The following is a 25704-nucleotide window of genomic DNA, read 5'->3' as shown; positions in this document are numbered from 1 at the left end:
TTTTAGTTTTTTAAGGAACCTCCATGCTGTTCTCCACAGTGGCTGTATCAATTTACATTCCTACCAACAGAGCAAGAGGACTCCCTTTTCTCCACAACCTCTCCAGGATTTGTTTGTAGATTTTTTGATGATGGCCATTCTGACTGGTGTCAGGTGATACCTCATTGTAGTTTTGATTTGCATTTCTCTAATAATTAGTGATTTTGAACATCTTTTCATGTGCCTCTTGGCCATCTGTATGTCTTCTTTGGAGAAATGTCTATTTACATCTTCTGCACATTTTTTGATTGGGTTTTTTTTTGATATTGAGCTGCATAACCTGTTTGTATATTTTGGAAATTAATCCCTTCTCAGTTGCTTCGTTTGCAAATATTTTCTCCCATTCTGAGCTTTGTCTTTTTGTCTTGTTTATGGTTTCCTTTGCTGTGCAAAAGATTTTAAGTTTAACTGGGTCCCATTTGTTTATTTTTGTTTTTATTTTCATTACTCTGGAATGTGGTGGGTCAAAAAAGATTTTGCTGTGATTTATGTCATAGAGTGTCCTGTCTATGTTTTCCTCTAAGAGTTTGATAGTGTCTGGCCTTAGATTTAGGTCTTTAATCCATTTTGAGTTTATTTTTGTGTATGGTGTTAGGGAGTGTTCGAATTACATTCTTTTACATGTAGTTGTCCAGCTTTCCCAGCACCACTTGTTGAAGAGACTGTCTTTCCTCCATTGTATATTCTTGTCTCCTTTGTCATAGATTAGATGACCATAGATGCATGGGTTTATCTCTGGGCTTTCTATCCTGTTCCATTGATCTGTATTTCTGTTTTTGCGCCAGTACCATACTGTCTTGATTACTGTAGCTTTGTATTATAGTCTGAAGCCAGGGAGCCTGGTTCCTCCAGCTCCATTTTTCTTTCTCAATATTGCTTTGGCTATTCAGGGTCTTTTCTTTTCCAAACAAATTAGAACAAAAAATTTTACAATCCTTAATGTTTTTGTTATTTACTATACCAAGAAACTTGGAACAAAAAGTCGGATGATTGGAGTATCCGATTTGGTGGGATATTCTCTTTCCCAGGATATTTCAGGAGTACGGAAATGGACTTTATCTGACAGTAGAATTTTGGTAGAGTATTACTACACAGTCCTTGAATATATGAAGATTTCATCACCTGGAGAATTATATAGCTTTTATTATCTCATAATTATCTCATAATTATTTATGAGATAAATAATAAATAATTATTTAATTATAATTATGAGTATTATTCATATTATGAATATTTATGAAATATTATCTCATGATATTTATGGGGACATAAACCCCAATGCCTTTTGACCCTTTGTGAGGAATGAGATCTATCACCCTGTGATCTCGAAGCACCTAATTTCTTTCATAGTAACATTCACAAGCTTGTGCCATGTAATCTATTTTTAAGAATAAAATTCTGCTTACCAAAATATCTACACTTTAAAATTGGAAAGTTATAAAATAATAAAATAAAATAAAGACTACTGATTATGATTCTACCATTGGAGATGCCCCATTTATTTTAGTCACAAAGAAGTTATTTTACTAACTGCCTTAGCTTTTTTGATATATTGAAGATATTAATTTCTCTTATCAGAATTTTTTAAAAATTCAAAATATGTCCCTATTTCTCTGTGATCTGATATCTTAAGAAATAATTTAAGAGGTTATTTGTAGCATGTAAGCAATATTCCAATCAGTTGGCAAAATAATAAGACATTGACACTTGGCACTAGTTGAATTCTGGACATAGATAAATTAATTTTAAATTAAACTGTTTAAATATTTTAATTAATTAACAGTGTATAATCTTTTGCTAACATTTTACCATGATTTTTCTTGACTGGCTCTTCTGATTCTTGTTCTTTTAACTGCTGAAAATAGTTAATAAAACAGACTTCTGATTACAGTAAGAAGATCCTTATATGCTTTTACTTGAGTCATTTGGTGTTTACCTTTCTAATATGGATAAACAACACCTTAATTTGATTTTTACATATGAAGCTTATTAAAAATGTACTGAAGGTACTCTAACTGTACCTTATCAATATTTGAATATTCTTCTTACAGAGAGAGTAAGAAAGATAAATGGATTGCTTTGCTGTATATTGTAAGACCTGTTCCTTATTTCCATTAAGTTTGAACTATCAAAAACTGATAGAAAGTGATATTATAGATAGATTATAAACCCATTACAAAGATTGATTAGATATTAACAATTTTCTATAATTGCTTCAGATAGCTCTTTCTTTCTCTCTGCATGTGTGTATATTTCTCTCTTAATGTAAAATGCAGCACATTAAACTAGAGCCCTAGCTTCTGCCCTTTCTAAGACTGTCCACACTCACAGTAACCAGTCTTTTGAATTTGGATGTATCCTTCAGTTTTGTGTCTTTATATACATCTAAAAATCTATATTCTATTGTTTTATAAGGATTTCTATTGTTTTATAAGGATTTGAGTATTTGGTATAATATACTACATACATATATATGTATATATATATATATATTTCCATATATATTCTCTTTCAGATTCTTTTCCATTATAGGTTATTATAGGTTATTATAGGATATTGAATATAGTTCCCTGTGGTATATAGTAAGTCCTTGTTTTTTTATCTATTTTATATATAGAAGTGTGTATCTGTTAATTGCAAACTCCTAATTTATCCCTCACCTGCCTTTTCTCCTTTGGCAACCATAAGTTTGTTTTTTATGTCTGTTAGTTTATCTCTGTTTTGTAAATAAGTTCATTTGTATTATTTTTTTAGATTCCAAAAATAAGTGATATCAAATGATATTTGTCTTTCTCTGTCTGATTTACTTCACCTTAGTATGATAATATCTAGGTTCATCCATGTTGCTGCAAATGGCATTATTTCATTCTTTTTTATGGCTGAGTAATATTCTGTTGTGTATATATACCACATCTTCTTTATCCAGTCATCTGTTGATGGACATTTAGGTTGCTTCCATGTGTTCAGTATTGTAAATAATGCTGCCATGAACATTGAGGTGCATGTATCTTTTCAAATTAGAGTTTTTGTCTTTTCTGGATATATTTTTAACAATAAAAGCATAAAATTTTTAAATACCTTGAAACATGGAACTATCCGGTAGTGTCTGGTACATGGCAAAGAACACATTGTTGGTAGAGAAAATGGCAAGGTCAAAATGGCAAACATTATTAAATGCATGTTGTGTCCTGAATACTGCAAGTACTCCAGGTTGGCTGAAGCACAGGATGTATGTGTAAGGTTCTAATAGAGATAAGTCTGCAAAAGCAGATTGGGCCATATGGTAGACTGCTGCTTTGATGACCAGCCTTGAGATTGTCTACTAGTTAAGAACATTTCTTCTTTAAGTGCGTTAAATATTTCTGTTAATCCATGTTGCTTAAACTTCTTTTAATTAATATATCTTTCCTATGAAAATTGTGCAAAGGCAAATGTTAGCCTTACACTATGGGAATTGCTCAAATTCTTAAATTTTTTGTAAAAAATAATGATTCCTGAATTCAGTTTACTCTAAAATATACATTAAACCCATAAATATGTATTCCACTTATTTTCACACTGATAAATTCCAAATGCTCTACCATTCTGTATGTAACTGTACTGAGATAATACTACCAACTTCATGTAGAAAATAAAACCTTGATGTTAGAATTTTCTTACTCAAACATTCTTATATTTCTCTTTTCACAAAGGATGAGAAAAAAGAAGCCAAAATATACTAATTTTTGTCCCAATTATACCAGACAATATTTACTTTTATTCTTCAACTTGTTGCTGACTTTTTGAATCTGGTTAAGTAGACAAGTGCTTATTTTCACATTACCTTACTAGAAGTCCATCTTACTAGCAATAAAATTGTATTTGAAGTTCATTTAACTGAGCAGTATAGGGACAAGCAATTAGAACTATCTCTGGGAAGAACCTATAAAAGGTATTAGTTTGCTAAGGATGCATCATAAGACTTACTCTCTGATATTCAGGCAGCAGGCAGTGCCCAATCCTTTTAAGATTGTGCTTTCATTTTCTGTTGGCCCCATTAAAATTTCCAGAGATGTTTGTAGTAGAGGGGATTACAGACAGTGGCAAAACCATAAGTCCCTAAAGGAGAGTGGTGTGGACATCGTAAAAATACATGTGCTAGACCAGGCTAATTGGTAATGCAAGAATTGTTCAAACTACTAATGCACAGTAAGGGAGAGTCACAAATTTGAAACACAGTATATGGGCTAAAGTGAAACCATCTCAACTCTTAATTAAATAATTACATAGAAATTGTATATCTTGACCTAATAAACAAAAGCTGTGGTATTTAAAATTTTATTTATTTGTTTTTTTTTTTTGTCTCTTTTGATTTTTTTCCATGAGCTTTCCTTTTATATAAAAGATCCTGGTACACTTTTCTCTGCCATTCAAAAATAGCTTTATATAGAAGCTTTTCAGGGAAATCTAGTCTCTCTCAAACAGGTACTTTTAATAACCTAATTAGATTGTCTGAGTGCTTCACTGTTACAATGATAGACAATATATAAACACCCCGGCTGTCACCTGAACACTCAGCATAGCCAAATTTGCATCTGAATAGTCGACACAATGTATTTTTTGCTTTTGGATCCACTGCATCATGCATTCTTTTAGTCTTTTGTAAAAGAAAAATCTGCAGCAAAATTGCAGAAAGCCTTGTTAATTCATTTTTTTAATGAATAATGCCCTTTGGCATTCTCTTTGATAGTCATTGTTTGCTGGAATGAACAGCGGTACACTTCTCTTTTTGGATTACTACAGCCCTTTTCAAGCTTGAATATGCCTTGGGGGTAAAAGAGAGAGTTATCCATTTGTACACAGGAGGGAAAGTACTTAGATGAATACCAAAATAGAAGTATTGGGGTGCATAACAAATTTGCTTAGTGGAGATTGAGGGCTAAATGGCTTTGTCCATGGAATAACATTTTAATAGGATGTATAAATTAAGGTTATACCTTAACATACAATGTGAAATAAATAATTTAAGTAGTTTCTACGACAATATAACAAATAGTAATTTCCAAACTATGTTTTTCTTTGTTTTTGTATACTTTTATGGGCCAAAGTTGAAGTCATTTTAATAAATATTCATGGAGTGGGTACAAAAATCCAGTTACTGTGTAAAGAGCTGAGGATATAGGCAAGCATGAAATGTAATCTCTAACTTTAGGATTTATATCCCATTAGAGGAGACGGACAAGTACCTATGATAAAATATGATTAGTGGCATAATAGAAGCACAGCAAGTACAATTATAGCTAAATGGAAAGAGCGATTCATTTTGTACAGAGGGACACCTGGACAGATTTTACAAAACATGTAACACTTGAAATGAGAATTTTGAAGCACTAGTTGTCTTGTGTAAAGGGGTGTCAAAGGCTTTCAACAGAGGGAACACAGCAGGCAAAATACTGGGTCAACGGAAATCCTTGGGTAATGGTGAGGATGAAGATAAGAGGTAGGTCTGGAGGAGTCTGGGAAATGGCAAGAGATGAGACTGGGAAAATAAGATGTCAGGATCAGTTTCAACTTAAATTTGCCTTTGTAGAATAGTCTATTCTAGGATCTGACAATCTGAGGCCCATGATGATTCCTGGACAATTATTTATATGTGTTCATCAATTGTTTTGAAACAGTTGCCATTGAATACCAGTGAATATTTTAATAATTTGGAATCAGAACAACATTTTAAATTAGTTCCTTATTCTGGTATTTCCTTTCTGTATTATTAACCGGTCTATCCCAAGAGTAACGTCAATGAAGCAAGAAGATAAAAATTACATAAATATAATAGGGTTTATAGGTGTGGAGTTAAAGATTCCATCCCATCAAAATGTTCAGTCAAGGATGGAGGATTCCAAGGTCAATTAAGTTTGGGAGAGTAAATAATAAATTTTCTTTTTACAAGAGTCACATTCAGAATGAAGTTCTGAAAATTTTGAACTAGACAATCTTATATAACTTTGTTAAGCTCACTTGTTTGAGCAAAAATATATATTTTTTCTTAACGTTAAAAATGAATGACAGATATCAGAGATGCATGATTTACCAGGTACCTATGTGAAACATGAACCAATTTTTTTTTTTCTCAAATCCATTTTCTTGCCTGTCTGTTGCTGGGCTTTGTATGACAGGGGGCTGACTATATAGGCTACATTGTCCAAGTTCCTGTAGTAGCAAACTTGTGACTGAGTTAAATCAATTAGGAAGCAGTGGTGCTGGATTAGAGGGTGGAACTAAGGGAGATGCCACGGTATTTCCTTCCTTTCTCTGGCAGATCCCATATCCCCCCTTGGCTCCAACTCTGAGTAAATGGCCTCTAAATGGTTCCAGCAGCTTGTGGTTCACCCATTTTCTAGGTGCCAGTGTCACCACCTCTTGACTTTATAATACACTTGGAGCTTGCAGTGTCTCCTGCTGTTGCTAATACTTCACCATCCCCAGTTTGACTTCACAGCTCTTCCATTATCAGTGTGACAGACTCCTTCTATATCAAACATTTTGAGAAAGTTTCTGTTTCCTTAGATGGAATCTGATTGATACTGCACCTTAAAATTCTCTTCTCAGATGTTAGATTTCCACAATTGCTTTAAGAGTTTAGTATTGTATCCCTTCTTTACAGATAAAAGACTGTGAGATAGTCTGTAATCCTATCAAGTTTTAGTGAATCCAAAACCAATGCTGCTTCACATTAAAAATGTCATTTTGCAAAAGCCCTCTCTAAGGAAGCAAGGAGAAGAGGAATATGAATATAAAGGAGTGCTTGAACTCCCAGCTTCAGTCATCTTCCTCATTACCAAGATGCACACTAAATCTTATTACAACTCAGGTTTGAGAATCTTGTCTTTAAGGTCTTCGTCAACAGCATCTACAACCTCCTGCCCTTATCATAGAAGTCAGAACGGAGGAAGGGCATTTTTTCCTCCTAGTCCAGATTTTTAAGATGACAATCCAACCTACATTTTTGTTGAAAGCTATTTGAAGCTATGTAAGTATATTTAAAAACTATGATGGATACAGTATTGGCACAAAGCCCAATTTTTTTCCTTATGTATCTAAGTCTGTAATAAGAAATAATGCTGGTTTTTGGGAATTCCCTGACTGTCCAGTGGTTAGAACTCTGTGCTTCCACTGCAGGGGGCACGGGTTCAATCCGTGGTCAGGGAACGAAGATCCCGCAAGCTGTGTGGCACGGCCAAAGGAAAAAAAAAAAAAAGGGAGAGAAATAAAGCTGGTTTTAGTGTTGTATGTATGTCTTCTAACCTGTTAACAGTCTAGTCTGTTAGCATTTAGTACTAGTTCTATCTAGGCAACATTAAGTGGCCCCTGCCTCCTTTTGGAAACTAAAAAAAAATTTTTTTTTCCTCTTTTATCCTAGATAAAAAAGTCAAGCCATTAGGAAATACTGAGAGAAGACCATTATAATTTGTTTTTATCTAGGTCTTTTTTATACAGTAGTGTTTTCTTTTTCATTGTTTCTTCCCACCTGCTACTCAATGACATAATTAAAACTTAAAACATCAAAATCACTTCTTTAGGGACTTCCTTGATGGTCCAGTGGTTAGGACTTCGCCTTCCAATGCAGGGCATGCGGGTTCGATCCCTGGTTGGAGGCTAAGATCCCACATGGCTCGTGGCCAAAAAACCAAAACATAAAACAGAAGCAATATTGTAACAAATTCAATAAAGACTTTAAAAATGGTCCACAACAAAGTAATCTTAAAAAAAAAGATAAACGTTAAAAAAAATCACTCCTTGAAAAATACACAGTATTCCTAAGCAAGTTGAACTCAATAGGAGTAAGATCTTCAGAAATTAATGCCAAGTGTCTAATTCTTTACCTCTCTCTCTCCATGATTAATAATAGTGATCCTATTCTCTCTCTTTTTTAATTTAACAATTCAAAAACAATGGTGGTATATATTTTATTTCTTTTGGTGAATCAGTAGACAAAATGCTTTTCACTGACATCAAATCTCAAAACAGTGATTTCAAGGATATGTTTCGAACAGGAGACATTCACTGGAAAAATAGCTGTGTTTTTAGGTAGCTGACTTTTCCCCAAGCTTTGATAGATTTTTTTTTCTTTCTTTTTAGTGTTCTTTTCAGGGAACAGTAAACTTTCAAAAACATGTCAGAAACCACTGATTTTTATACGTAAGATTCTTAGGCTTTGAACAGAGTGATATTTTATAGGATCAAAAGTCTTGTAATTTGGGGGGTTAACAATTAATTTTCTCAACATTTACTGTACTGAAAACTCTCTTTTGAGATGTAGAAGATGCACATATGAAATTAATTAACCATGAAGTAAAAGTTAATCATGCACAGGGATTATACAGGTTTCAGTTAAGGCCACTTCAAACATTGGAAAAGATGAAGTATCAACAGAAAGGAGCATCTAGTTAAAATCTGAAAAAGGAAAATGTATCTAAATTTGGTGCAATTTCAACATTTTGTTTGAACTACCCTTTCAAATACTCATTCCAACAGAAAGTTATAGGCAATGAGATAACACAGAATGGAAGTAAGCAAGCCACATGGTTATACAGAACCCTTCTAGCAGTATTATTTTGGGAGTCCTAATAACACGCACCTTAAGATCAAAAAAATCTCATTCTAAGCCCTTAAAAATTATGTTAAAAAATCTGTGTATACATATGTTCATGTTTTACAAAGTGATAGGGACAAATTGAAATTCAATAGACTAGACTACTTTGGTCTTTAGGGAGATATTAGAAAAATTTTCTTATTTTAGTGCAGCTAATTAATTATAACTCCAACTGTAAGTATAGTTCTGTGCTTGTATTTTGTATATGCAACATGTATTTAAGGTTGTGCCTACACAGTGAATTTTAGGCAATAATTTATTCAATGTAATGAAATAAAAATGAAAGTTATCCTCCAAACAGAGAGGAATCTAACTCTCTAATGTTCAGCACGGGGTCTTTTCATTAAAGACCTCAAGTGATGTATGTTGAGTTCATGTCTGAACCCTGGTACTTACTGTGTATGTCACTTTGAATATATGGCTTACACTTCACTTTGGAAATCATCTAAAATAGCTTCCTCATAACACCCTTAGAACATTAAAGAAGGTAACGTAAGTTATAGGACTCAAAAGACTAAAAAATTGACAGTGAAATTTTAATCCTTTTTTATTCAAAATCTGCTTATTCAGTTTAAGGTGCTTTTAATCACAATAACACAAATGGACTTTGTGACTTTGACAGTTTAAAATTCTTAGATATTTCTGAATGACAACAAATAAAGTATTGTATTAGATTTATTTAGAAGCCATGTTTACTCCAAAAGCAATAATTATATGGCAATTTATTCCCAGAATTTTACTTTCCAAAATGAAAAGTAAAGTGTTAATTTTCTTCTTATAGTTTATCAAACAAATATTTAATAATAAATATGTTTCTGATATTGATGTGGATCTGAGTATGTATTTTACAAAATAAATTGCAGAGTCACTTCAGATGACTTATATACTTACTTCTTTAGAGGTACAGATTTTATACACTTGTGTGAAAACAGAGCCTAGAAAAATAAGTGTTGGTAGAGCTAGTGGAAATGTAATCTGTCAGAAGGATTTTGTTAAAGTAAAACAGCTATAATCTATTCGTTTTGCAAGATCTCCTCCAAACTTATACCAAGTTGGCTACAATCTTGGATGTACTCCAAAACTAATAAACAGAAATGGAAAATTCAGAGGGATTATGGGGAATCAAACAATACCTTTCAAACGTGGTAATGACTAAAACGAGGACACTCCATGTACTAATAATGAAATTTATCTTTCAGAATTCTCAGCCTCCTGGATTTGGAAAACAAGCAGAATAGCTATTCTTGTTGGATAAAAATGTTCTTTTATATAAGTGCTGTCTGAGAGGAGGTGCTTCACAAAAAAGCAAACAAACAAAAAAAATGAACTGAGTCAAATCATTCTAGGTCCTTATGTAGAATGATAAATAATAGAGCAGAGTTAATGCTTAAGGAGTGTACTATAGACACAACTTTAAACCACTCAGCAAAACTAGGAGGATTTTTCTTAAACCCTATAGATGAACAAATTAAGCCATGGGTTTATTAAGAAACTTGCTCAGGCTCAAAAACCCAAAAAGTAAGAGAAAGAATTTATTTATTTATTATTGGAGAATAGTTGCTTTATAATGTTATGTTACTTTCTGCTGTACAGCAAAGTGAATCAGCTATACATATGCATATATCCCCTCTTTTTTTGGATTTCCATCCCATTTAGGTCACCATTGAGCACTGAGTAGAGTCCCCGTGCTATACAGTATGTTCTCATTAGTTATATATTTTATACATAGTATCAAGAGTGTATATCGGTCAATCCCAATCTCTCAATATCTCCCACCCACCTCCTTTCCCCCTTGCTATCCAAAAATTTGTTCTCTATGTCTGTGTCTCTATTTCTGCTTTACAAATAAGATCATCTACACCATTTTGCTAGATTCCACATATATGCGTTAATATACTATATTTGTTTTTCTCTTTCTGATTCACTTCACTCTGTATGACACTCTCTAGGTCCATCCACGTCTCTACAAATGACCCAATTTGGTTCTTTTTTATAGCTGAGTAATATTCCATTGTATATATGTACCTTATCTTCTTTATCTATTCCTCTGTTGATGGACATTTAGGTTGCTTCTATGTCCTGGCTATTGTAAACAGTGCTGCAATGAACATTGGGGTGCATGTATCTTTTGGAATTATGGTTTTTCTGGGTATATGCCCAGGAGTGGGATTGCTAGGTCATATGGTAGTTCTATTTTTAGTCTTTTTCAGAAACCTCCATACTGTTCTTCATAGTGGCTGTATCAATTTACATTCCCACCAGCAGTGGAAGAGGGTTCCCTTTTCTCCACAAACTCTCCAGCATTTATTGTTTGTAGATTTTTTGATGATGGCCATTCTGACCAGTGTGAGGTGATGCCTCACTCATTGTAGTTTTGATTTGCATTTCTCTAATAATTAGTGATGTTGAGCATCTTTTCATGTGCCTCTTGGCCACCTGTATGTCTTCCTTGGTGAAAAGTCTCTTTAAGTCTTCTGCCCATTTTTTGATTGGGTTGTTTGTTTTTTGATATTGAGCTGCATGAGCTGTTTATATATTTTGGAGATTAATCCTTTGTCAGTTGCTTCATTTGCATATATTTTCTCCCATTCTGAGAGTTCTTTTTGGCTTGTTTATGGTTTCCTTTGCTGTGCAAAAGCTTTTAAGTTTAATTAGGTCCCATTTGTTTATTTTTGTTTTTTATATTTATTACTCTAGGAGTTGGTGGGTCAAAAAAGATTTTGCTGTGGTTTATGTCAAATAGTGTTCTGCCTATGTTTTCCTCTAAGAGTTTTATAGTGTCTGGTCTTGCATTTATATCTTTAATCCATTTTGAGTTTATTTTTGTGTACGGTGTTAGGGAGTGTTCTAATTTCATTCTTTTACATGTAACTGTCCAGTTTTCCCAGCATCACTTTTTGAAGAGACTGTCTTTTCTCCATTGTATATTTTTGCCTCCTTTGTCATAGATTAGGTGACCATAGTTGAGTGGGTTTTTCCCTGGGCTTTCTATCCTGTTCCATTGATTTATATTTCTGTTTTTATGCAGCTACCATACTGTCCTGATTACTGTAGCTTTCTGGTATAATCTGAAGTCAGGGAGCCTGATTCCTCTAGCTCTGTTTCTCCTTCTCAAGATTGCTTTGGCTATTCCGGGTCTTTGTGTTTCCATACAAATTGTAAAATTTTTTGTTTTAGTTCTGTGAAAAATGCCATTGATAATTTGATAGGCATTGCATAGAACGTGTAGATTACTTTGGGTAATATAGTTATTTTCAAAATATTGATTATTTCAATCCAAGAACATGGTCTATCTCTCCATCTGTTCATGTCGTCTTTGATTTCTTCCATTAGTATCTTATAGTTTTCTGAGTACAGGTCTTTGCCTCCTTAGGAAAGCTTATTCCTATGTATTTTATTCTTTTTGTTGCAATGGTGAATGGGATTTGTTCCTTAATTTCTCTTTCTGATCTTTTGTTGTTACTGTATAAGAATGCAAGAGATTTCTGTATATTAATTTTGTACCCTGCAGCTTTACTAAGTTCATTGATTATCTTTAGTAATTTTCTGGTGGCATCTTTAGGATTTTCTATGTATAGTATCATATCATCTGCAAACAGTGACAGTTTTACTTCTTCTTTTCCAATTTGGATTCCTTTCATTTCTTTCTCTTCTCTGATTGCTCTGGCTAGGACTTCCAAAACTATGTTGAATAATAGTGGCAAGAGTGGACATACTTGTCTTCTTCCTGCTCTTAGAGGAAATGCTTTCAGTTTTTCACCATTGAGAATGATCTTTGCTGTGGGCTTGTCAAATCTGGCCTTTATTATGTTGAGGTAGATTCCCTGTATGCCCACTCTCTGGAGGGGTTTTATCATAAATAGGCATTAAATTTTGTTAAAAGTTTTTTCTTCATCTATTGAGATGATCATATGGTTTTTAGTCTTCAATTTGTTAATATGGTGTATCACACCAATTGCTCTGTGGATACAAATCCTTGCATCCCTGTGATAAATCCCACTTGATCATGGTGTATGATCCTTTTAATGTATTGTTGGGTTCACTTTGCTAGTATTTTGTTGAGCATTTTTGTATCTATGTTCATCAGCCATATTGGCCTATAATTTTCTTTTTTGGTGATATCTTTGTCTTGTTTTGGTATCAGGGTGATGGTGGCCTTATAGAATGAGTTTGAGAATGTTCCTCCCTCTGCAATTTTTTGGAAGAGTTTGAGAAGGATAGGTGTTAGCTCTTCTCTAAATGTTTGATAGAATTTGCGTGTGAAGCCATCTGGTCCTGGACTTTTGTTTGTTATAAGATTTTTAATCACAGTTTCAATTTCATTACTTTGATCGGTTTGCTTTTAGTTACATTGATCTTTGCTATTGTTTTCTTCTTTTCTGTTTCATTTACCTCTGCTCTGATCTTTATGATTTCTTTCCTTCTACTAACTTTGCATTTTGTTTGATCTTCTTTCTCTAGTTGCTTTAGGTATAAGACTAGGTTGTTTATTTGAGATTTTTCTTTCTTGAGGTAGGATTGTATTGCTATAAACTTCCCTCTTAGAACTCTTTTTGCTGCATCCCATAGGTTTTGGGTTGCTGTGTTTTAATTGTCATTTGTTTCTAGGCATTTTTTATTTCCTCTTTGATTTCTTCAGTGATTTCTTGGTTATTTAGTAGCATATTGTTTAGCCTCCATGTGTTTGTGTTTTTTACAGTTTTTTTTTCCCCTGTAATTGATTTCTAATCTCATAGCTTTGTGGTCAGAAAAGATGCTTGGTACTAATTCAGTTTTCTTAAATTTACTGAGGCTTGATTTGTGACCCAAGCTGTGATCTATCCTGGAGAATGTTCCATGTGCACTTGAGAAGAAGATGTATTCTGCTGTTTTCAGATGGAATGTCCTATAAATATCAATTAAGTCTATCTGGTCTAATGCATTATTTAAGGCTTGTGTATCCTTATTAATTTTCTGCCTGGATGATCTATCCGCTGGTGTAAGTGGAGTGTTAAAGTCCCCCACTATTATTGTGTTACTGTTGATTTCCCCTTTTATGGCTGTTAGCATTTGCCGTATGTATTGAGGTGCTCCTATGTAGGGTTCATAAATATTTACAATTGTTATATCTTCTTCTTGGATAGACCTCTTGATCTTTATGTAGTGTCCTTTCTTGTCTCTTGTAAAAATCTTTATTTTAACGTCAATTTTTCTGATATGAGTATTGCTACTCCCACTTTCTTATGATTTCCATTTGCATGGACTATCTTTTTCCTTCTGCTCTCTTTTAGTCTGTATGTGTCCCTAGGTCTGAAGTGCATCTCCTGTACACATCATATACATGGTTCTTGTTTTTGTATCCATTCAGCCACTCTGTGCCTTTTAGTTGGAGCATTTAATTTATTTACATTTAAGGTAATTATCAATATGTATGTTCTTATTACCATTTTCTTAATTGTTTTGGGTTTGTTTTCATAGGTCTTTTTCTTCTCTTGTGTTTCCCACCTAGAGAAGTTCCTTTAGCATTTGTTGTAAAGCTGGTTTGATGGTGCTGAATTCTCTTAGCTTTTGCTTGTCTGTAAAGCTTTTGATTTCTCTGTTGAATCTGAATGAGATACTTGCTAGGTAGAGTAATCTTGGATGTAGGTTTTTCCCTTTCATCACTTTAAATATGTCCTGCCATTCCCTTCTGGCTTGCAGTTTCTGCTGAAAAATCAACTGATAACCTCATGAGGATTCCCTTGTATGTTTTTTGTTGCTTCTCTTACTGCTTTTAATATTTTTTCTTTGTATTTAATTTCTGTTTGGTTGATTAATATGTGTCTCATCGTGTTTCTCCTTGGGTTTATGCTGTATGGGACTCTCTGCACTTCCTGGACTTGATTATTTCTTTTCCCATGTCAGGGAATTTTTCAACTCTAATCTCTTTAAATATTTTCTCAAACACTTTTTCTTTCTCTTCTTCTTCTGGGACCCCCATAATTCAAATGTTGGTGCGTTTAATGTTGTCCTGGAAGTCTCTGAGACTGTCTTCATTTCTTTTCATCCTTTTTTTTTATTCTGCTCCTTGCAGTTATTTTGACCATTCTATCTTCCAGGTCACTTATCCGTTCTTCTGCCTCAGTTATTCTGGTATTGATTCCTTCTAGTGTATTTTTTATTTCAGTTATTATGTTGTTCATCACTGATTATTTATTCTTTAGTTCTTCTCATTCCTTGTTAAACATATCTGGTATCTTATTGATATTTGCCTCCATTCTATTTCTGAGATCTTGGATCATCTTTACTATCATTACTCTGAATTATTTTTCAGGATTGTCTATTTCCTCTTCACTTATTTGGTCTTGTGGGTTTTTACCTTTCTCCTGTGTCTGCAATGTATTTCTCTGTCATCTCATTTCATCTAACTTACTGTGTTTATGGTCTCCTTTCTGTAGGCTGCAGGGTCATAGTTCCTCTTTCTTCTGTTGTCTGCCCCCTGGTGGGTGAGATTGGTCCAGGGCCTTGTGTAGGCTTCCTTGTGGGAGGGACTGGTAGGCACCAGCCTGTGCTCTGGTGGGTTGAGCTGAGTCTTTTTCCTCTGATGGGCAGGGCCGTGTCAGGTGGTGTGTTTTGAGGTGTCTGTGAGGTTAGTACGACTTTAGGCAACCTGTCTGCTGATGGCTGGGACTCTGTTCCTGTCTTCCTGTTTTTTGGTGTGAGGTGTCCAGCACTGGAGCCTGCAGGCAGTTAGGTGGAGCCAGGTCTTGGTGTCTAGATGGATACCTCTGGGAGAGTGCATGCCAGTTAATATTCCCTGGGCCTGGGAATTCTCTGGTGGTCCAGTGTCCTGGACTTGGTGCTCCCACAGTGGAGGCCCAGGCCCAACCCCTGGCTGGGGAACCAAGAGCCCACAAACCGCACAGTGTGTTCAGAGAAAAACGAAAGAAAGAAAGAAAACAAAAAGGAAAATAAACCAAACAGACAAACAAAACCCAAGACAAATAGCAAAAAGAAAAAGAACAACAACACAACACACACACAAAAAAAAAAGAAGAAAGAAAACAAATAGGTACACCAAATCCAAGAAAATTGATAACAACAAAACCATACTAACAGAAAGAATCAGACAGAAATGAAAAAAATAAAGCAAAGAAAACATAAACAGATTAAATAAATAAATAAATGAAAACAAAGAACAAAAATAAGAAAAAAAACACAAAACAACAAAAAGTAAAGTAAAAATAGAAAAATTTTAAAAAGATATATTAAAAAATTAAAAAATAAAAATAAAAAATAATAAAACAACACCAACTGAACAAAACAAAACAAATGAAAAAAAATATTAGGAATAAGAATATTTTCCTGGGACCTCCTCTGTCAGTGTCCTTGTTCCCACAGTGAGCCACAGCCAACCTCTGCCTCCCCTGGAGGCCCTCCATTACCTCTAGGTAGGTCTCTGGATCTGCTGTGGTCACTGTGGGAACAGCTCAGACTCTGACCTGACCCAACTCCCATGTGTACTTGCCCCCAAAGTCCACCGCTGCTAAAGGCACACTGGTCTCATTGTGAGAATACTTGTTGTGTATTCAGGTATTCCACTGATGCAGGATTTACCAAGCTGATAGCGGGGATTTAATCCACAGCTTGTACAGCTGCACAGAAAGATTTCCGTTCCTCTTCCTTAGTCACACAGCCCCTGGTGTTCAGCTTTGTTTTTGACCCCACCCCTGCATGTGTGTCACCCTCAGCTGTCTGTTCCACGCCCAGGTGAGAAGGAGTGAAAGCAGCATCTGATTGGGGCACACTTACTCACTTGGACTGGGGAGGGGTATAGCAGCTACAGCCGGGGTGTGTGCAAATTGCCTGTGGCAGCATAGGCCAGCAGGCAGTTACAACAGACTGGGACATGCTCGCTCTGGTGGGAATCCTTCCCAGTGCCCACAGAGGCAGGGGCTGGCATGTGGGTGCAGTGGTGGCTACCCCCCTTACATACCACTCAACAATGGTGCCTCATTTCCTAGGTAGACCATGCTTCCTCTAGGGGCATTCCTGGCTGTGGAGCCTTTCACTCCCATCCCCTCTGTTGTATCTGCGCAGCCAACAGTGGTCCTCTCCCCAGATCTGCTCTCTTAACCTCGTGCTTTAGCACTCAGCCCCTGTCAGCACTGGTGGATTCCCATCTCATGCAAGGGCACCCAGAGCTGATTCCCAAGGAAGCTTTGGGATGAGCAGTGCGCAGGCCCCTGGAGGCTATGCAGGGGAAGGAGGCCTTGGCTTGAGTGCCTGCTCAGATGTGTGCCCTTCCCAGTGCCTGCATAGGCTGAAGAAGCCAGCAGGTAGGGGAAAGGATTGCAATGTTTACCCCGTCCCTTGTGTGCCACTCAACAATGATGCCTTGCTTCTATGGTAGCCGGGCTTTTTCTGCAAACTTTCCTGGTTGTGGAGCTCCTTACTCCTGTCCCTTCAGGCTGTCTTTTCACAGCCAACAGCTGTACCCTCTCTGGATCCGCACTCCAGACCACCCTTTCCAGCACCCAGTCCGCCTCCACGCCAAGAGACACATGACTCAGGCTGCGGTGCACCAGGCTGCGGCACAGACCATGCACACAATTCTTACTTTGTCCTGCCTTTCACAGACTGTCCACTGCATTCTCCTTTGATCCCCTGAAGGTCCGTTTCTCTCCCAGCTGATTTCCCCAACGTGAGGGGGTTTTTCTGAGTGCAGGGGCCTCTCCTTACCTTCAGCTTCCCACCAGGGTTGCTGGTCCCTTTTTTGATTCCTCTTTTCTTTTTTTCTTTCTTTCATCCTACCTGGTTGAGAGAGGATTTTTCTTGTCTTTTTAGGTGTCCAAAGTCTTCCGCTAATGCTCAGCAGGTGCTCTGTGAGAACTGTTCCATTTGTAGATGTATTGTTGACGTACTGTGAGGAGAGACGAATTCTGAGTCCTCCTATTCCACCATCTTGACTCCTTCCCCAGGAGAAAGAATTTAAACCCAGGTTGTCTGGCACAAAAGTTCAGGCAGTTAGCTACTCTCAACACTGTCTCTATAGGTCATGAGTTAAGTTTAGCCAAATAGGTTTCTTATTGACTGTTTTTAATGTCTGGAGAAAGAAGAAACTAACCTTCATGATACCTTTTTTGTTTTTTTGGCTGCATTGGGTCTTTGGTTGTGGTACATGGGATCTTCGTTCTGGTGTGTGTGATCTTTTGTTGAGGCACGTGGGCTATTCGTTGTGGTGTGAGGGCTTCTCTCTAATGGTGGCATGTGAGCTTAGTAGTTGCAGCATGCGGGCTCTCTAGTTGTGGCACGTGGGCTCCAGAGCATGTGGGCTTAGTTGCCCCACAGCATGTGGGATCCTAGTTCCCTGACCAGGGATCAAACATGCGTCCCCTGCATTGGAAGGCATATTCTTAACCACTGGACCACCAGGGAAGTCCCCCTTTATGATATCTATGTGCTGAAGCAATAGAAGAAAAGATAAACAGTCGGTCTTGAGGATTCCTTTCATTTTATGATGAAAGAAACTATGTCTAAACAAATACAAGAATTAAACAGGAAGAATATTGATTTTACTGTTTTCAGGCGAATCTCAACATACTAAACACCTTCTTTGTGTATAAAATTGTGCTAGATACACATGACCCAAGTTCAAGTTAGTTTGTATGTCATTGCAGTAGGACATATACATATGAAGTAAAAAAGTAACCGTGCAAAGTAGGATTCTTGTATACTCAAAAGACAGGATTAACTATAAATGTTCTAGAAATTTGTAGGAAGGTAATGTTACAACATGATAATAGAACAGAAATAAAGTAACTATTAATCGAACCATGAATAATGTGTGAACTTCAAATTAATAAAGAGGATGGGGGATGGTATTTTGAATGAGATGGCTATGAGAAGCAAGGTCCTAAGACAGACTTTGACTTTGGACATATGGGTAGGTATGGAGAGAGAACCTGAAGAGAAGTGAAGAATAAACCACTAGAAGATAGCTGGTACAATCAACATTTATCAAATTAAAGCATGAAATATCTCCAATAAGAATTTAAAAGCAGGCTCAACAAGTTAGTCATATTATAGTATCCATAGAAAACTGTGAAAGGCACTAGGTCTGAAGTCATTCATGGTTCCAAGCTGAAGGGAAATGAGACCTGAGAACATATATGTCATGAGAAGTCATAGAAAAGCTAAAAAGAAGGCTAGATCAAAATCTTTAACCTGTTAGCAATGAGGAACTGCCCATGTTTTAGATCAGAAAAATGGCATTATGAATAATATTTTAGGAAGGAAGAACTTGCAGTTAATTTTTAGGTCAAGAACTCATTTGAAATTTTGAGATTTCCTTGAAAGCTCAGGAACGTTTCTCTTCAAAATAATTATATGCATTTATACAACATTTCTTGCTATATTACAGGCATTCAGAGACACTTAGAATCCAAGTTAATAATAACTTTTTATAGGATAGAGTATATGTGGTGTGAACTAAAGTAGAGATGAGATATGAGGCTGTAACAATCCAGGTATGAATTGATAAATGTTCCAAGTAAGAATGGAAAAGAATGAATGGATCTCAGATTAAAGAAAGAAGACTCCAAAGGACTGTGGTTTTTTAGTGTTATTTCTTAATTAAATTAAAAATGTAAAGCTAATTCATGTTATGGTTTAGCTAAGATGTTTTTATTTTATCTATTGAGTAATCCCATGTTTATTAACAGGTAGGGTTTTAGGAATAAAAAGAAAAAGTTTTAGTAGTTTTTTTTCAATATATGAAAACTGGAACTCATATAAGTTTAATTATTGCAATTTCAATCTTCCTAACACCAAAACTCATGACTTTTCCACTTACATGCCTAAGATACTGACTCACTGATTTTTTTATCCATTAGGTCACATAATTTTTCTGTTCTAAGAGAATTAGAAAATTCATGATAGAGATATGCTGTAGGAAGAGAAGAAATTGAGTCTACATCATGAGCTTAAAGCAGTGCAGCTTTACCTCATGATTTCTGTAGGACACTAAGCTAGGTACAGTGTGGCTGGGTTCTCTGCTCAGGTATCTGTTGGTTTAAAACTTTGGGTACTTCCTTGGGTGAAATCTGAAACTGGCCACCATATATGGAGGGCAAGAGGAGACCTAAGAGAGGGGCAGACAAGTCCAGATTGGTAGGTAACACTTATAATAAACAAGGGAATTAACATCTGAGGCTTGTCTTGGGCAGCTGCAAAATGAGTAGCTCTCTACCCCCAGCCACCAGAATCTTAAAAGTTTATATAGAAGCCTTAACTGAGTTCAGTCGTGTATTCAGTCCAGATGATCTCAACAACACATTTTTCTCTCAAAACTGCATCCTTGAAAACAGCTCTTTCTTTGAGATGGTGGGCAGAAGTACATTTTAAGGACAAGGGAAGGGGTGAGAAGCCTTTGATTGCCCTCATTTAGTTTTGGGGTCAACTTGTAGTCATTTCCTCTTGATAACCTCCTTCAAACACTGTCATTAGGCTGAAATCAAGGCCAAGCCTATAGTTATCATCTGGGGTTTTTGATCCTTTTCCAGCCTTAATGGTTATTGGCAGAATTAACTTCTTTGTGGTTGTAGGACTGAAGTTTCCATTTTCCAGCTAGCTGTAAGCCAGGGATCACTTTAAGTATCTAGAAGCCACCTTTAATTCCTTGCCATGTCATCCCATAGGCAGTTCACAACATGAAAGTTTGTTTTCTCCCATGCCAGCCAGAGTCCAATTTTTGACATTCTCTGCTGTGACTGGTCAGAGAAAACTTTCTTTAAGGGGTTCATATAAGTCGGTCAGGCCAACCCACATAATTTCCCTATCTTAAGGTCAACTGTTTTAGGACATTAATTATATCTACAAAATTCCTTCAAGCTGCACCTAGATTAACGTTTGATTGAATAACAGGAAGAAAGTGTGTACCTAGTAGGAATTTTGGGGGACCATCATAGAACGCTGCCTTCTATATTCACTAAAATATGAATATAGCTCAATAAAGTAAATAAAGAGGTGCAATAATTTTCCAAATTTTCATCTTCCTCAAGAAATAATCAACTAATCTATTAATGCTTATCTCATTTTAATACATTTATTTTTTATTCTTGTTCCTCTCCAACATTAATAATGAGCTTTCTGAGGAGAGAAATTGTGTATTATGTATTAAGTGTCCCTGACAAGTAGCACAATACCGGGTAGATAAAAGTTACTCAACATGAATTAATAGAAATTATACTTAATATCAATAATTTCAAAATATTTAAAACACTTATCCATGTATCTCACTGTAGACAGCCATCCTTTTCTGAGGAGATGGTTTTGTGGAAAGTGTGAATGTTAAGAATGCAGAAATTTATAAACAATATTCAATGATATTTTACATAGGAAGAAAACCAGACCCTATAATCTTTGTATAGTCAGTTAGAAAGTGGCATTTTGTGCTTTAATTTTAGAATAGATCTTTCTGACTAAGGAAACATTTGGATATGTTTTTTAAAATGTCAACAGTACAAGAGAAAATGTCATGTCTGTTTTTAATCTTTCCCCCCACTTCATTTCTGACATCTAGAAAAGACCCACTAAAGCTAGCAAGAGATAAAAGGAAGAGGTGGCTTTGAGCCATCTCCATTCTTTGCTCTAACATGGGTCTGTCACTGCCACAGCTTCACTGAACATGTGTAAAAGTGTTAATATGTCAAGAGTTCTATCACCATTTGCCCCTAATCTTTTTCTTTCCTTTACTAAGAAACATGGGTGAACAAATAAAATGTAGGGACATATAAACCAATACTTATTAATATATTTATTCAAACAATCCATTACTGTTCCCAAGTTACAAAGAGAGCCAAATCATAATTTCTAAAGAGTTGTCTGAGCAATACTGAGAACCAGAAAAATCAAGTGGACTTTTTCTTACCTTCACATTTCTTTCTTCTAATTTAATTTTTTAAAAATTTCAGTACAAATTTAAAAAGATCTTAATAAAAACTATATTGTACAGGTATTTTTTCTTCTTCATATCCATAGCTTGTATTTTCATGCCTGGAAATAAAAATTTTAATACAACCTAGGATGTAGTTCAACTGCTGATATGAAATTTTACCTCCAACTCAAGTACAGTCTTCAGTCTTAATGCAGTTTTGGGCTAACCATCAGACACATTGTTTCTTTTTCCTTCTTCCTTTTTTTTTTAGATTTGTATTTTTTTCTAAATTTGCTAGAAATTGTGGAAGTTTTGTTCAGATAACTGAAAATAAGTGAATTTAAATTTGAACGTGAAACAAATTCTACAGCTATTCAAGAAAACACTGAATTTCTGAGTAGGATCCAACATGCAGTTATCATGGAACAATATTAAATAATCTTTAAAAAATTTTGTTCCAAGTGTTTGATGATAAAAGTAAAAATGCTGTTCAATTTATTTTATTTTTAATAGCACCTTTACTCTGTAGGTGCAATAGTCTATCTTCTTTATGTTTGGGGTAAAGGTAGAATAAATTAAGTTTAGGATGAGGTCAAAGCATTTTTAAAAAGGAAATAGGATTGAGTTTCCCCAGAGATTAATATGACTTTAATTTGAAGTGGGGAAACATCACAGCCTCCTTTGGGCTAATTACAAGGTCATATTAACAAGGCCATTTAAAAAATAAATTAATTTGAAAATAGACATCTTTCTATACATCATATATGGGAATAAAAATTGTTGTTACTACATGCAGAAAACAAGGGAACAAATAAGAGTTTGAAAGAAGAAATAAGGAAGGAAGAATAATGCCTAAAATGAGAATAAATAACAGTGCTGTTTAATATTAAAAAAATTGATAGCTATATGTTGCAATAAACCAGATTCTGTACTACCTTTGGGCATGCGGAAATTGCTCTATCATCTTCCTCATGTAGCTAGTACTCCCTGCTTTGAATAGCCAGCTTCCTCTCCACCTAGATGTTGTAAAGAATCCTCTCTCGGCTTCCTGGACTTCATCCATTATCTTGGAGAAGATAAGTGTAGCAATCTATCAAAAAAAAACCTTTGTTTTTTTTCTAAAATTGAATACAGTTGATTCACAATGTGTTAGTTTCAGGTGTAGAGCAAAGTGATTCGGCTATATATATGTGTGTGTATATATATACATATATATGTGTATATATATATATATATTCTTTTACTCTTTTCCATTAAAGGTTGTTACGAGATATTGAATATAGTTGCCTGTGCTATATAGTCGGTCCTTGTGGTTTATCTATTTTATGTATGAGTGTGTATCAATTAACCCCAAATTCCTAATTTATCCTTCCCCTGCTCTTTCCCCTTTGGTAATCATAAATTTGTTTTCTATATCTGTGAGTCTGTTTCTGTTTTGTAAATAAGTTCATTTGTATCATTTTTTAAGATTACACAAGTGATATCATATGATATTTGTCTTTGTCAGACTAACTTCACTTAGCATGATGATCTCTAGGTCCATCCATGTTGCTACAAATGGCATTATTTCATTTTTTGTGGCTGAGTAATATTCCATTGTATGTATACACCACATTTTTGTTATTCATTCATCTGTCAGTGGAAGCTTAGGTTGCTTCCATGTCTTGGCTATTGTAAATAGTGTTGTTGTGAACATTGGGGTGGATATATCTTTTTGAATTAGAGTTTTCATCTTTTCTGGATATATGCCCAGGAGTGGGATTGCTGGATCATACGGTAACTCTGAAAACGGAACCCTCTTACACTGTTGGTGGGAATATAAATTGGTGCAGACACTAAGGAGAATGATATGGAGGTTCCTTAAAAAAAAAACTTTGTTCTTCACTTTCATTAACTTTGTTATACTCAAACAGACTGATATCTTCTAACTTCAGCTATAGAGGCAAGAACTTAATGTCAAATCAGAAAAATGTTGAATTCCTCCATAAGTCAAATGGTATATGGGTATGCCAGATATTTCCAACTTTTAGCCAAAAGTTTATGGCTTGTAAGTATATGGTACACAGAGTGAACCAAGAGATAAAAACAAGACCCTACACAAGTGAGCTCATTGTTTTACCCAAATGCTTAATCTAGGTAGACATTGTAGCTATGTATTACTTCTGGCCTTACCTGAAATGACACAGGCATATTATCAAACTGGTAAAATTTTAGTTTTATAATATTCTTAGTATACCTACGTTTTCCTCACTGGCAATTATTAGATGATAGAAGGAACCATTCTACAAAATATAACAAAGAACTTGGATAATTAGGCTCTTAAAAAATAAAGTCTTTTTTTTTTTTTTAAATTATGACATTTCAAAAATTTGTAGACCCCAGAGATCCATTCTTGATAAACATTTATTTGCCTTTCACATATTTTCTGAGAAATATTGCTTAATTGTGTAACATCAAGATCAATTTTTTGTGGTTACTCCCTGAAAAACATCTCTCATGTCTAATATCTCTCCCTTATTGTCCCACCTCCATTTCCAAATAATGTCCAATCTTTATTGTTTTCCTACATTCTCCAAAATCTGTTCTTTTAGCAGAGAAGATAGCCTCTGGCATCAGGAATTTGACAGTTCACAGGAGAGAAAGAAGCTTGATAATTAGTATATAACTTTATAAATGCTATGAGAAGTGGAAGTAAAAGTAAATTAAAAAGTACAATAAATATACTGAAGAGGAAACTTTAACTCATATTAATCCAGCTTTGTGATTTCAAGTTAAAATGGTTCTTGACTTTCACATTAGTCATGCAATTATATATACATTCTTTAGCATGACACCCACAACTCCACACTCTTTCATCAATAAAGCAGGCCAGTGTCATATCCCATCAATTCCTTTGCCTTCCCCCTTTTTATATGCCAATTACATTAATATGGCTATTCTTATATCATTATATCTCTTGTACCTTTGTACATACATATCATGACTTAGCCTAAAATACTTTTATCCACCAGTTGGGGCCAGTGGATCACTTGTTAATACTCAGTTCAAATCATTCTTCTATGATACTTCTACCTTTCAAGGCAAGACTTGGATCCAACAGTTCCATTATTCAGTTTTTCTTATGATATGTGAATATATATAAAAAAATATATATTTCTTATATATATCTCACTTATTTGGTATATATATATACACACAAATTATATAACATATATATAATATATTTTAACAGAACTTACAATATTTTATAATTATTATTTTATTATTAGACACAGTCATTGAGCCCCAAATGCTGCATTTACCTACTATTATAACTTTATATAGAATACATGCTCTATTAATGTTTCACTAAGTTTTATGTATCTTTTAATTCCAAGTGGTACTTGCTTCTGTAAAATATTTTTTGAAAAACATAGAAGTAAAAGTAGCTGGTACATTGAACAAGTGTTTTTAAACATGTAAAAATAATCAAAATATGACATTTTGTTTTGGTCTCCCACTTGTCTTTTCAAACTTCTCACTGGGGTAAATGCTTCCAGTGGATAAAAACTCTGAGAGAACATCCATCTTCTCTGGTTATTCTTAGGTAATAGTCAGACAGTTCAAGTGGTACAGCAGGGTCTCAATTCAGACCTTAGAACATCCATCTCAATATATTAATTGACACTTCTATTTTCATTCCAAGGTAAACTTTCTCCACTTCTCTTCCATTTAGAGCTTGCTCCTTGCAGCCTTCATCTTTGAATTTGGTGAGGAGAATGCGTTTACTTCTTTCATTTTAATTACTCCATACTTTTGACTTAGCTCTCCAAAACCATGAGGGGGAAGAATCCAGGGAATAATAAGCTCGTCCTTGAGTGGTAGGGTTCTTATTCCCAAGTTGGCTTTCCACTGTCTAGACCTAGCTGTGCTTGAAGCAGATCATTCATTCCCATGGATATCTTGCTGTTTTTCTTTTTTTTTTTAATTAATTTATTTATTTATTTATGGCTGTGTTGGGTCTTTGTTTCTGTGCGAGGGCTTTCTCTAGCTGTGGCAAGTGGGGGCCACTCTTCATCGCGGTGCGTGGGCCTCTCACTATTGCAGCCTCTCTTGTTGCGGAGCACAGGCTCCAGACGCGCAGGCTCAGTAGCTGTGG

Source organism: Balaenoptera ricei, chromosome 5 (genome assembly GCF_028023285.1).
Source record: "Balaenoptera ricei isolate mBalRic1 chromosome 5, mBalRic1.hap2, whole genome shotgun sequence".
Lineage (NCBI taxonomy): Eukaryota > Metazoa > Chordata > Mammalia > Artiodactyla > Balaenopteridae > Balaenoptera > Balaenoptera ricei.
Note: the sequence above shows the minus strand (reverse complement) of the source record.